A 12,845-nucleotide genomic window follows, 5' to 3' on the forward strand; every position below is an offset into this window, starting at 1 on the left:
TGTGTGTGGAATTGTTTTAAAGGGACAGAAACAACAAAAAAAAAGTGTCACGAAAATCCATGACGACCGTCTGCTTGCTTATCACTTTGTTGACATCATTGATCGTTTCTCATCAGTCACGCGTTACGGGGATTATAGATAAGGTAAGAAAAAAGAAAAATTCTTTATGGTTTCGTAGAAATTATTTTCAGAATGTTGGTATACTATCCATTGATTCGGATGACCGACTAAAATTTTCTTTTATAGTCAAGGCTAATAGGTCACACCTTTTCTTTTAGTCCCTTTGGCTACCCCTCTCCCCTGAAACCTTACATCACAATTTGAAGGTGAGGTGGCGAAACAGAAAAAAACAAAAATGTCGGTCGTAGTTACCATCCCTTTATTTTCTACGGAAAGATTTTTTTTCGAAAAAAGAAAAACGAAAATGCCTTTCCTTTTTTGGAGGAGGGTTCAAACCACACGGTTGGGTATATAGGAATACATGAATAGCTTATTGCTTATGGGATATATATTTCAACTGACCTGAACCCCCCCTTTATTCTCTTTTCAAAGTCTGTGTGATACGTTTAAAAAGGTGGAACCCTTCTACGTGTACAAGAATAGTCAGATGGACAGTAAGAGAAAAAAAAATATATAAAGTGTCGTAAAATAGAAAATAAAAACAGGTATGCGATGGTTGACTGTTCGGTGTGCAACGATCATCACAAATCCCCCCCTTAAAAGCCGCTTTTGTCTCTTTTTTTTTTCTCTCATTGCTTTATCATGTAAATTTGGTCATTATTTCTTATCGTGTCATACGTACTGAGATTCTCAAACGATCAACATAGGTGACTGGTTTCCTCAGTCGGGCCGACGTGCTGATACGTAAAAAAAAAAGGCAAACATTGTAGACGTAATAATAAGCTTAGACGACCCGTTCATTGTGCCTGACCTGAAACATAAAAAAAAAATTAGTGCATAATTGTTAATCCAGCTTTTATTCAATCCGATTATGCTGAATTTTTTATTTTTTTTTTGTTGGGACAACTGGACAGTCCACTCCCAACTATTTAAAAGTTTATCGATTATTATTGAGATGATTTTTGTATTTAAGCGCACCTTTTAAACTTGTCTTTTGCCATCGCTAACAGCAACTGTCTCTTCAAATTCACAGTTGGCGTGATGGCCAAGATGGAAAGGTTTTTTTTGTTTATTTTTTTTTTTTTGAATCATTTTTGTTCCCGTCCAATAGTTTTCCTATTGTTAATCGTTCGTTATTCTCACCTGAAAAGCTTTTAGCGACCCGGTTTCGGTTCAACGCCGTCGCCATCAACTGGCTCATTTGATATAATGGAACCAAGAAGAAGAAAAAAAGAGAGAAAAAAAAAATTTCAAATTGAAAATTAGTTTTTAAAGAGCTGCAGCAATGAAAACACGCCCAGCAGAAAAGTAAGAAAACATTTAGAGCGCGTCTGTCGACCGGTTATAATGAACGAAAAAAAAGACACGAAAATGCTTTGCCTAGATTTGTTTAGAAAATACTTCAATCTGTTGTCAACGTCCTATATACAACCAGAGAGCTTCTTTCAAAGTGTTATTTTTGAAAATCCCGAGGTGGATTGGAAGGTGCGATAAGCCATTTAAAAAAATACAAGCTCACACAAAGAGAGAAGTAAAAAAAAAAAAAAAAATGTCGCAACTTGATGATGGACTACTTTCTTCGCCGTACGGGTGACAATTTTATTGTCGCCGTGAAAGTCGGCTTTGCTCTATGTAGATAGTTTCAAAGATTGGCAGTACTTTAATGTTTGTTGTCGTCGTTTGTTGTTGTGACGACCAGTGCCTCTTTTTTGTTGTTGTTGTTTGTTGTTATTTGAAATCGAGGCCAATCATCATACGGGACCCAGACATTATTGAGTACAGTAGGAAATATAAGTTGAGAGTTAACAATGAGAGTCACGGTGGCATTTTAAGACAGTCATCATGTCCCTGAGAAATGAACTCGCCAGTGAAAAACGAAACACAAAGGATACGTTCAAAAATGTTTGAAAACAACTTTCGACATACCCTTTTTTCACCTTTTCTTCTTATCTCTTTTGTGTTACGCAAGATTGCCCACGCAGAATTTAATTCTCTCGTATATGCACAACGCCATCGAGTATAAGTTTCATCAGTCAATTTTTATGGTAGGAAGTAATGTAGTGATTGCACGTATTTTTTGTTCTGTGTTTTTAAATCCCACTCGAGTTTTTTACAACATCAGAACTTGGTCGTTTTAATCTTATTGTGTTTTACAACCCTTCTATTGTGATGACAGTTCCAGTGTTGTTTCAATGTCAAACTGGCGATTGCCCTCCCTGTTACTTGGAACTTCCTCTGCCCTTATACCTTACTGTAAAAAGCGGCACGAAAACATGTCGCATCGTTGAATATTTCTTTTTTTCGTTCAATCCGGGAGATATCGCGGTGACATGTCATCGTGCAAGAATATGAGCATAAATGCTGCACTCGTTTGATCGATCGAATCGATCTCATTACGTCCAACTTTCAGATTATATTCCACTTTTAGCAAGTTTGTAGACAATAGCAAAGTGCTTTTTCCTGTTCCTCAGTTGAGAAGAAACCAAAATAAAAGCTCATCAGGATGAACGAGAATTTTTGTTTAGAGTCTCTTTATGACGCAGACTTGATGTATCGGCATCAGCCGGTACAGTTGATATTATTTGTTAATTTCTATCGAGTCTCTTTATGACGCACTTACGTTCCCGCTGGTTAAAACAAAAAAAAACTTGATGTATCGGTCATTGTTATCGATAGTTATTGGCTTGCATTCTTTTTTGTGCAATCGAATTGGCGTTGTTTTACACGAGATAAATCAAATACATACGGTTGAGCTGATTTTCGGGCGACGGAGTAAAGTCAGTCGACAAGAAATAAATAAGACCGTCGCCATTCCTTTTGATAATAGATAGACAACGGCACATATTTATATATAAGTCACCGCGAGGTAGAAAGAGAGAAAACTCGGTCGTGACGACAGTCATCGTGATAAATTGAATCGACGCTTTGGTGTGTGTGTGTTTGTTTCTTGTCTTCTTGATGGAACTGGTTCGTTTTGATTTGTAACATGTTTTTATTGAGTTGACAATGTTTACATTAAGAGGAATGCAGCTGCGTCGGTAGGTACGGCGAAAATTGCTGTCTGACAGGAAAATTGAAAGTTTTTATCGCACTCTCGGTCGGGAGCAACGCAATGAAAGTGACATAGATTTTCTCTCTATTTGAATTTGCACAATCATGCTTTCAATTGTAGTTAAGGCTTTCTTCCAGTCAGTCTTTAATCTAATTGTGGGATTTTTTTTTTTTTTTTTTACCGTTGTGTTGTTGCAACTATGATGGAATTTTTACAATGGGCTGATTGAGAACGTCGTCGTGTTCCGGGAAAACTTACTCAACGGAAACACGTGCATGTCATTGAATCAGCCAATTTCCTTTTTTTTTTTGCCTTTTATTATTATGATTATTTCCTTTTATTCATATTAAAATAATAACTACAAAAGTAGTCTACAACAACACAGCCATAAACCTCATTTTTTGTTGTTTTGCACAATTAATTCACCGTTCAGGCCGCTAAGGATAGATGGCACTACTGCAACTAATCCCGTCTCTAACTAATAAAATTAAAAGCTGAGTTGCCATTTTCATTTTCGATTGACGCCATAGTATAGGTAGGTCCCCCTTTCCCCTCTTTATTCATTGCTGCCGGGTAGGAGGAGGGGAGAGAAAAAAAGCAAGTTTCCTAACAAAGCCGCGCCAAAGTCTGGATTTCGGAGCCTCTCACTAGTCAGTGGACGCTTGGCAATCGTAGCGCGCGTTCGTGTTCTTGTGGCTCTGTGTGTTTTGTGCGTGCATCGTGTTTCTGCTCCCCCCCCCCCCTCTCTTGATCGAACGCACCGAAAACTGTTCGTCCCAACACATATAATATTTTTTTTTTTAGATTCAGCAGCTTTCTGTTTTTGTTAAAGTGTTTAAACGAGGGGGACGCTAACAAAAACTGGTGTGTTGTGATCACCGATGTTGGGAATTGCTGAAATTGGAAGAGAACAAGGATTATTCATTTGGTACCGAAAAAAAGAAATAGAGAAAGGACAAGTTAACTATTTTTTTCAAGCAACGCCAAAAATCCAGCAAACAGTACAACAACACACACAAAAAAACGAGGAATCAGGTTAGTTTTCTTGGACTCGACTCAACTTCTTTTTTGTTCGTTTCCCCCCATTTTTTTGTGTGTGTGTTCTCTCCTCGTGGAAGGCGTCAAAAATGAAGACTGGTTTTTTTTCCCCTCTAGAACTCCTTGATTTTTGCCCATTTGCTAGCAACACGTGTCGAATCTCCTTGTTCAACTGGGCCAAAATTCTAACGAAAAAGGTCGATGCTTTTCTTTTTTTCTCAACGTGTTGCTCGAAATAGTTTTCGATTATTTGTCCTTTTTGCTGACCGTGTGCGTTTGCAATGGCCACGAGGAAGCCCTCGCTCACCTCCTGCGGGTTTATTTAATTCCCTGTTTTTTTTTTCTTTCCTGGTTTTCGTCTTTTATATTCTTACCTACACACACATGTTTCTGATATGAATATATCTGGCACGAATTTGCATAATAAGATGCAGCAAGGTCTGTTTACCTTTGTGACACACACTTTTGACGCCGCCTAGCGGAATGGAATCTTTCCCATTGTTGTTTTCATTGTTCGATAGGCATTTTTGTTTTTTTGTTTTTTTATTCTCTTGCAACAAATTGATGTTTTTGTTTCCTTGGGACGCTTCCCGTCATTAATTCCCCAAAAGATGCATCAAGTGCTCGACTTGTTGGCCGGCATTCGTTGGCCGGCAATGCGCGATACATCAGGATAGAACTGGATTAAAAATTTAAAAAAAAAGAAAGACGTTCAAAAAATTAAGTTTTCGTGTGTAGATCAAAACTTTTTGTGTGTGTGTGTGTGTAATCAATTCTAGAAACAAGTGGACGCACTTTGAACACTGTTGGAACAAGTTGACGTCATTCGATATGCAAAAGAATTCATTTTCTGTTTTCGTTTGGTTGTGAAAGTTTCCCCTCTTTTTTTTTTTTCTTGTTGACGAAACCTTGTTTTTTTTTTCGGGGTTGGGATCAAGGATTTTCTCACTCTCTTTTGTTTCTTCTTTTTTTTTTCGTGTTTATGATTTAAAAAAGTAACACACGGGGTGTAAGCCACCCATTTCACGCCCGACGTCTTTTCCCCAGGACATACCGGTAACCCCGTCTCTCCCCCTTCCCCTTTTTTTTTTTTTTTTTTACTAAGAAATCATCTTCCATCTAATTAATGAAATTGAAAATCTTGTGTCGTCTGAAGGCCCGATTGGGTTGTCTGAAAAATTTTCTTTAATCGTGATTGAAATGAGTAATTCGTTTTGACGCATACACGCACACGCAATCTAATTATTATTCGACAGGGAACAAGAAAGACGGCAGACACATTACAGATTTTTTTATTTCTACTTAGATTGAGCTTTACCTTGGGCTGTTCTAGTCTCGTACTTTTCCAGTAAAATGGGCGGAGAATGTGAAAATCGTACGGGGCGCACTAAAAATATGTGTGCGGATAAAATAAAAAAATGACGATAATGCTGTTATTAGCTCGAAAGCTTCTTCTTTCCATCGCCGTCTGTCGCTAATGGATCAACGGCGCATGCACACATACACACACAAAAAGAGGATATTACACGAATGACTCATCCCGCCAAAAAATAAAATAAAAAAGGAAATTGGCTAATTAGGAAACGGGGTAAGGCAGTTAGAAGTTGTACATGTTGAAAAAAAACATGGCCGACCGTTAGCAAAAAAAATTTTTGGCGGGATGTGGCACGCGTGCGAAACATCACAGTCAGGTGTTTTTCTTTGTTTGTGTGTGTGTGTGTCTTGCGTCCGATATTCGTTTTCTTCTTAGAGATCGATAATGAAATTAAATTTTTTTTTCTTGGAAAATAAATTTTTAAAAACAATTTTCTCTTGGGGGTTGTGTGCAGGTAAAAGAAGAAGAAGAAAACGGTAGGCCGGCTTTGTGACGCATGTTTCTATGCCGAGTTGCGACTCTCCCCATGGCACACATCTCCTTCTTCTCTGGGTTAAATGATAACAAAAGATGGTGGTCGTATAGGGAACACAGAAATAATAATAAGAAAAAAATAATAAAAAAATGGGGGGAAGATGGAAGAAGACCTCCATTTGGTTTGGTTCCCATCGACCGTGAAACGAGAAATCTATGTTTCCCTTTTTTTTTTCTTCTCTTTTTGGGAGGGTCTCTTTCCTTTTTATATATTTGGAGAAAAAGAGGATGAGTATCAAACGCCACGTGTTTGGAGCAGCCCAACAAATTCAAAAAAAAAAAAAGTCCCGGCTGACTGAGTGACTAACTGACAGGCAGACAGATTGAAGAACTTTAAAAAATTTTTTAAAGAATATTTTCCAATTAAAATATATTAAAAAAAATAATAATATAAAATGTTGGGGAGGGGGGTAAAGGTTCATGTAAATTTTGACGGATATGGCACCTCGAACTTTCTCATTAGCAACAGGTCGTTCAGTCTGCCCATGTCGCCCTAGTGTTGTACGCCAGTCAACAACGGGCAGCTGTTTGATGAGGTCGTTTGCTTTGTTGTCTTCAAACGGAATACTTGAAGTCTTTCTTCTTTTTTTTCCCTCTAACTCAGATGTCTCCATTATATCAATCCAATTTCCCCCCCTAAAAAAAAAGATATTGAGATGTTTATGGGCTTTTTTCTTTCAAAAACTCGATCCTCAGATAAACAACACCATCTCTTTTTATTTCTTAGCTATTGCTAACCGGGATTTCTGTTGTTTTTCAAATTTTTTTTTTTTTTTTTTTTTGGTGGGACTTGGGTGTGGCCGATTCCCCAATTTTGAACGCTTTTTTTTTTCTTCTATTTCCGCTTGGATGTCCCTTTTTTTTTCAATTTGTAGAGGCTGACTGGGGGGGGGGTGTAGACAATAACAACCCGCTCACATGTAAGCCAACATTCCAGCGAAATCAAAGGGATTCCCTGTCGTCTTTTTCTTGCAACTCGACTTTTTCTTTCGTTTTCGTGCGAGTTTGTCGGTGAAAACGACGGAAAGGGGGCGATCGTGTCTGGTGTTCTCTTTCGGGGTTGGCTTCGTGTAAATATTTAGTTCTCCCATTTTCCTCTAGTTCCTTTTTGGTGCACTGCAAGACGTTTCTGGAATGTCGATGCAACAACTTTTTCTCTCCCCACACACAGCCTCATCGTTTTTCTTTTAAATTGTTATTCCCTTTATTTTTAATTTTTAAAGTGGGGGGGGGGGGTCGAATTTTCTTCTAGGGCACCAATTTTCACCCACATAATCAGTGACGCATTCTCTTTTATACCTATTGATGGGTTAGCTGAGAAATCTTTAACGACCCCCCTCTAAAAATAATTTTTTTTTTTCGCTTCAACACTTGGCCAAGAAAAAAAAAATGTTCGTAAATCAAGTTAGGACATCACAAAGGTTTGTGTGTGTGTGAGGGGGAGGGGGGGCATTTCATTTAGTAACGTGAAACTTTTTTTTTTTTTTTTTTTCGTTTCGCATAAACGAAAATGAAGAAACTCTTGTGTGTTGTTTTTTGTGTGTGTGTGTGTGTGCCCTTCAACATAACCCCTCTGTTTTTGCGCCCTCAAGTTAAACAAACTACTACCTAACCGTTATTCTTTTTTTTTTCTTCTTCTTTTCTGCTCGCTTGTTCAAAGAGAACCGGAGAAGTATGTGGTTGTACGCGGTTTTGTTGTAGAAAAAAGGGAGAGAGACCCTTGTGCTCTGCTGCCCTTTTATTTTATTTTCTTAAGAGAGAGGAGGGGGGGGGGGAGGTAGGTAGGTTATTATATGACCCCGGGGCTAATATAGAAAAACGAGTCAACTTTGAAAAAAAAACGTTTTCAGTGTCAAGTGATGGTTTGACTAGCATCACAAACGATTTTCCATAAGGATTTGGGTTGTTGAGAGGCAACCCTGGTGTAATTCGTAATAAATAATGAAAAAGGTGTGTGCATGCGGGTCACGTTGCATCTGGTATTAACTGGATTCTTTATTATTTTTTTGTTAAAGAAAAATTTTCGATTCTTGTCTCGTTTATCTAGCTTTGCATTAAAAGTCTTAAAAAAAAAAGAATAATCTATAGACTTGATGTAATGCCATATCGACTCGGTGTTGTTCATCGAGCAACAATGCCTGCACACATCTATCTCTTTTTCTCTTGCTATTCAATGATTTTGTTTTTTCTTCCTCTTGTGCAAGGATTCTCGTACGAAGAAAAAGAGAGTGGACATGGGATCTCTAAAGATTCCCCTGTTTTTCTATTTTTATTTGTCAGAATTTCTTATAATAGGGAGAGGGGGAGAGGTGAAAGCAATCGCGTCCATTGATCAGAGTCACGCATCCTGTTTGAATCAACCGGTGCTTTGACTTTGTGAAAGAAACAACAACAAAAAAAAAATAATAATAATAACCTTCACATTTTCTTCTTTTTCCGAGTGGCTACGGTCGGGGTCAAGTGGAAGAGATAAGAGGAAAGAGATTGTGCGGAACATTTTTTCTACATTTTTGAATTCTTTTTCTCTTTTTTTTTACGATTTGCTACCCGAACTTCTGATGGGATTTCCTCTAGAAAAATGTCACATATTTTCTCTATCCCCCTTTTTATTTTTAAAAGAAAAAAAAAAAAATTTATTACGACCCTAGCGAATATCAATAGCGGCTTTTCATATGTATTTTCATCTGTGCACAATTTCCTAGGAAAACGGAGAATTTTATAACGGCGAGGTCGTTTTTTTTTTCCTTCTTCTTTCGATGTTGCCCTCGAGGACCTTTTGCACCCCTCTCTATAAACCCCCCCTCATTAAACTGCTGCTGCTGCTAGGGCTTGTGTGTTGACCCTCGTCTGTTGCCTTTAACACACAAAGAAAATGTTTCTCCTAGAAAGAAAGAAAAGAAAAAAAAAAAAAAAATTGGGGATTGAAAAAAATGTGTTTTGTTTGTAGTCCCCCCCCCATCCGCTGGATTTCTTTCTTCTTGATACTTTACAAGTCCACAGTCGATTCTGTTTCCGTTGGATGAGCCCGGAAAGATAACGCCACCGTTCGAGAAATTAAAATGAAGAGATATTTTTCTGTGTCTTGAAATAAAAAAAAAAAAAAAACTAAAATCTGAACGACATTTTTGGAGAAAACAATTGTTGGGTTTTGAAGGAGAGATGGTAGATATGCCCTGAAGGCCAATGTCTTGCTCAACAGCCGAAGAGTTTGTATGGGTCGAAGTAGAACGAAAGAACACCGCGCCCTTTGCCATCTGTCTATCTCTTTTTCGTTTCTTTCGCTCAACACCTGTGTCTTTTTTTTTTTTTTGCTGCAAAGAAGTCGGAGGAACATCATAAAAGAAATTCGAATCTTTGACGAAAGAAAAAAAAAAAAAAAAAGATTGAAGAGGGGAATGTCTTGTTAACGAACTTGACACAACTAACGTTTTTCCTTTTGAAAAGTGATGGTGATTTACTATGTAAAAAAGAATAAATTGCCACGAGCTTTGACACTCGCCACGGGAGGGATCCTTCGACCCGATCGTCTTCTTACCCAAGTTCCGGTCTTGCAGTTTGATCTCTTCTTTTTCCCAAGTTTTTGATTTTTTTTTTATTTCTAAAGAAAGGCCCATTTTCTATTTTATTTTTTGTGACGTTAAAACTATCTGACGTATGATGGGGGGAAATATATTTATACAAAAAGGCATCAAATAGGATTTGTTGGGTAGAGTGCTCCATATTCATGTGGCGACATTCTTATCCAATTCTCGGTACACGCCGTATATAATACGATGTGAGTGGAGAGTAAGATTGGCCTTGTAAATTTGATGAACTGTTTTGGACGCTTGATGGATGAGAGAGCACATTTCTCTCTCCAGAGGTCGCCATAATCAACTTTAGTCCCCCCCTTTTTTTTTATTTTTTAAATAAATATAAATATATATGTTTTATATTTCTGTTATCTCTGAAGGAAAAGTAGTACAAGTCTATAATATACATGGAGAGTCACGCAGCAATAAGGAAAACGATGCATCTAAACACAGAAATGTGTGTATGTACCTCAAGTCTGGTGCATCCCCGCTGGGGGCCCCGTTGGCCCCTCTTCACGCAGCCACACAACTTGCGCGTGAATATTATACGCGTTCAAAATGTTTTTCGGAAAGGCAAAACGAAGAAAGAAATGCGTGTGTGTGTGTGTGTGTCTAAAGGGGAAGCCATTTGCCATCGCTTCCGGCCGTTAGGAATGAAGAAGAAGAAGAAGAAAAAAAAAAAACAAAACAAGTTTAGATAATCTTTTATAATACCGTATTATACCGTAGGAGCAGTTCTGTGTACCATTTAGATACGTGGTGTTTTTTTTTGCTGCTTTCTTTATATTTGAGAACTTGGGGGGGTCGTTTCATAGGGTAAATCGCCTTTTAAAGAAGAAAATGGAGGGGGGGGGGCTATCATTCAGTTCTCGTGTTACGTTATCCGATAGCTTATTGTCGTAAAAGAGGAAGGAATGAAAACATGTCCTTGTTTTCAAGAGTAAATGGCTTCGTCCTTCATTTTTTTATTCAATCACTGAGAGAGGGGCCCCGTTCACTTTTCGTTTCGTCTGCTCGTGATTAGCGCGAGGTAATGATTCAGCGACTATCCATTTATTTGTTGTTCATACACGCTGCAAGAGATGATGGCGTCACCTGTTCGTCAAAGGCGTCGTCGGCTGTTTGTATTGGTAAGAGGTTGACGTCGCTATGATGACAAAGCAACAAAAAAAAAAAAAGGAAATGGAAGGTTAAAATTTTTTTAGTTTTTTGTACTCGCCGTGACACGAGTTTGGTGCGGACAAATATATCGTCTTAAGATCCCCGTTACCGGGGAAAAAAAAAAAAAAAAATCTAAAATCAATACGGGAAAGTGGAAGCTTTAGATGGTAGGGGGGGTTAGACAAGTCCGAGTTAAAGGTCTTTATTTCTTTTTAGTAAGAGGTTTTCCATTCATCGATATTGATCTGTGATTGGGCTCGGGCTTTTTTATTTATTTATTTATTTTTTAAACACGTCTAATAATAAATTTCGAAAACTAGAATTGATTTGATGTTTCGGAAAGTCAACTGGTTTCGGTATCTGAAATTGTGAAGAAAAGAAATCCCGCTAGTCTCTTTTTTTTTTTATTTTTCGTCTAGACGTTGACTCGTTTTTTTCTTCTTCTTTCTTCTTTCTAGTTTATAAAAGGATAGGTGGAGTTTAGTCAGAGCAAACTGTGCTGATTGGCTAAGCACAGTATACGGTCGGCTTGCAAATTATCCAGTTTTCTCCTCTTTTGTTTACTCGCCGAGTCAATACGCGAAATTCGATAACAAATCCCCTCAAAATAGATTTTTCCTTTTCCTTTTTCTCTTGTCCGCTTCGATGTAGTTGTAGCGCTGTTTAAATGGTGACTCGTCGGAAATGGAGTTCTCTTCTGACGTTGTCCATGTAAGGTCCGCCAAAACAACATGCTGTTCCCTTTAAAGGCAATTGTAAGAAGCAGCAGTCGGCCAAGTTGATTGGTTGCTCTCGTCTTGTATTCGTCATGTTCTTTATACTTTTACCTTCGAAAAACAAACAAAACAAAACGAAACTAGGCGACGTTGGTAGAGAACGTGGCATTGATTTCCAGTCGTAAACATCTTCTTTTTTTTCTTCTTCTTCCCCCTCAAATTTCCACGCGAAAAGATGACGGACACAACTTTTTCTGATTGTTGTGTGTCGAAAAGGACAATTGATTCGGCCCCTCCCTTGTTGTTGTTGTTGTCGTTCTTGTTGTTCGATTTGTTCGTCTACCGATGGACCAGATGGCGCGCCCTAATGGAAAACGGTCCCCCCAACACATTGGTGCCAAAAAGAGAGAAAGAGAGAGAGAAAAGGTTAGTTGTATAATTCCCCCACACCCTCCATTCAAAATGACCCCCATAGTGTTAGGGGTGTTGCCAGCGAGAGTGACCGTTGTTGCCAGATTTTCTTGCGTCCACTTGGGTCACGCATGGGCCGAGCTTAAAGGGACTGGACAATTTCAAAAGAAAGATGGACGATGCAAAGAAAATGTAAATATTTTAAGAATCGAAGGGAGAACAAAGGAAGAAGAAGAAAGACAGACGCTTGATGTCACTGGGCGACACTAAACAACTCGCAGAGAATGCTCATTATTCAAATGTGGGCCGAGGGAAATTCAGCCTTTTCTCTTGTTTGGGTTATGGATTTTGTGTTTGATGGAATTTGACATGAACAAATACAAAAGAAAATGTTCTCGGAAAAGATCAACTGGTGGCGAAAGGGCGATATGATGGATGTGGATTTCTCCGCTAGACGAAACGAGAAACGATAGCTTCTCTGCACGATCCTTCGTGTTTTGTTTCTTTTCTTTGCTCAGAAAACGCTCAGACTCGCTTTTGCCACTTGTTTTTATTTTATCCCAATTCTTCGACACGTACGGTAAAACAGTGAGAGGCCTCTCTCCTATTTATAGTGGTGATGATGTTTTAATGACTCGAGTCTTTTTTCTTTTTCTTTTTTACCCCCTCACCCAACGATGAACGTGGGCGCCGTCCGCTTTCACCAAGCAATCGTGGGTGGGTGGGGAGAACGTGCGTTATCATTTATCTGGCGACTCGTGCGTTCCATCCAACAATCGGAAATGATGAAATTTGTTTTTTTGTTTTTGTTTATCGGGTGCGTGCGTTTTTTGACATTCGTCAATGCGAAGCATCGAGAGATGGCC

At 38.5% G+C, this 12,845-nt stretch overlaps 1 protein-coding gene across 7 annotated transcripts in view; it reads left to right on the top strand.

Moving 5' to 3' along the window:
• Window positions 1–3,822: 3,822 nt before the first annotated feature.
• LOC116925792 (fat-like cadherin-related tumor suppressor homolog) overlaps window positions 3,823–12,845 on the top strand; it is a 58,368-nt gene continuing 49,345 nt past the window's right edge. For all 7 annotated transcript variants that reach the window (XM_045175264.1, XM_045175267.1, XM_045175268.1 and 4 more), the window contains exon 1: window positions 3,823–4,207. The gene's annotated coding sequence lies outside the window, so the exon portion shown is untranslated. The remainder of the gene's footprint in view (window positions 4,208–12,845) is intronic.

The sequence above is a fragment of the Daphnia magna genome, linkage group LG6 (genome assembly GCF_020631705.1).
Source record: "Daphnia magna isolate NIES linkage group LG6, ASM2063170v1.1, whole genome shotgun sequence".
Classification (NCBI taxonomy): Eukaryota; Metazoa; Arthropoda; class Branchiopoda; order Diplostraca; family Daphniidae; genus Daphnia; species Daphnia magna.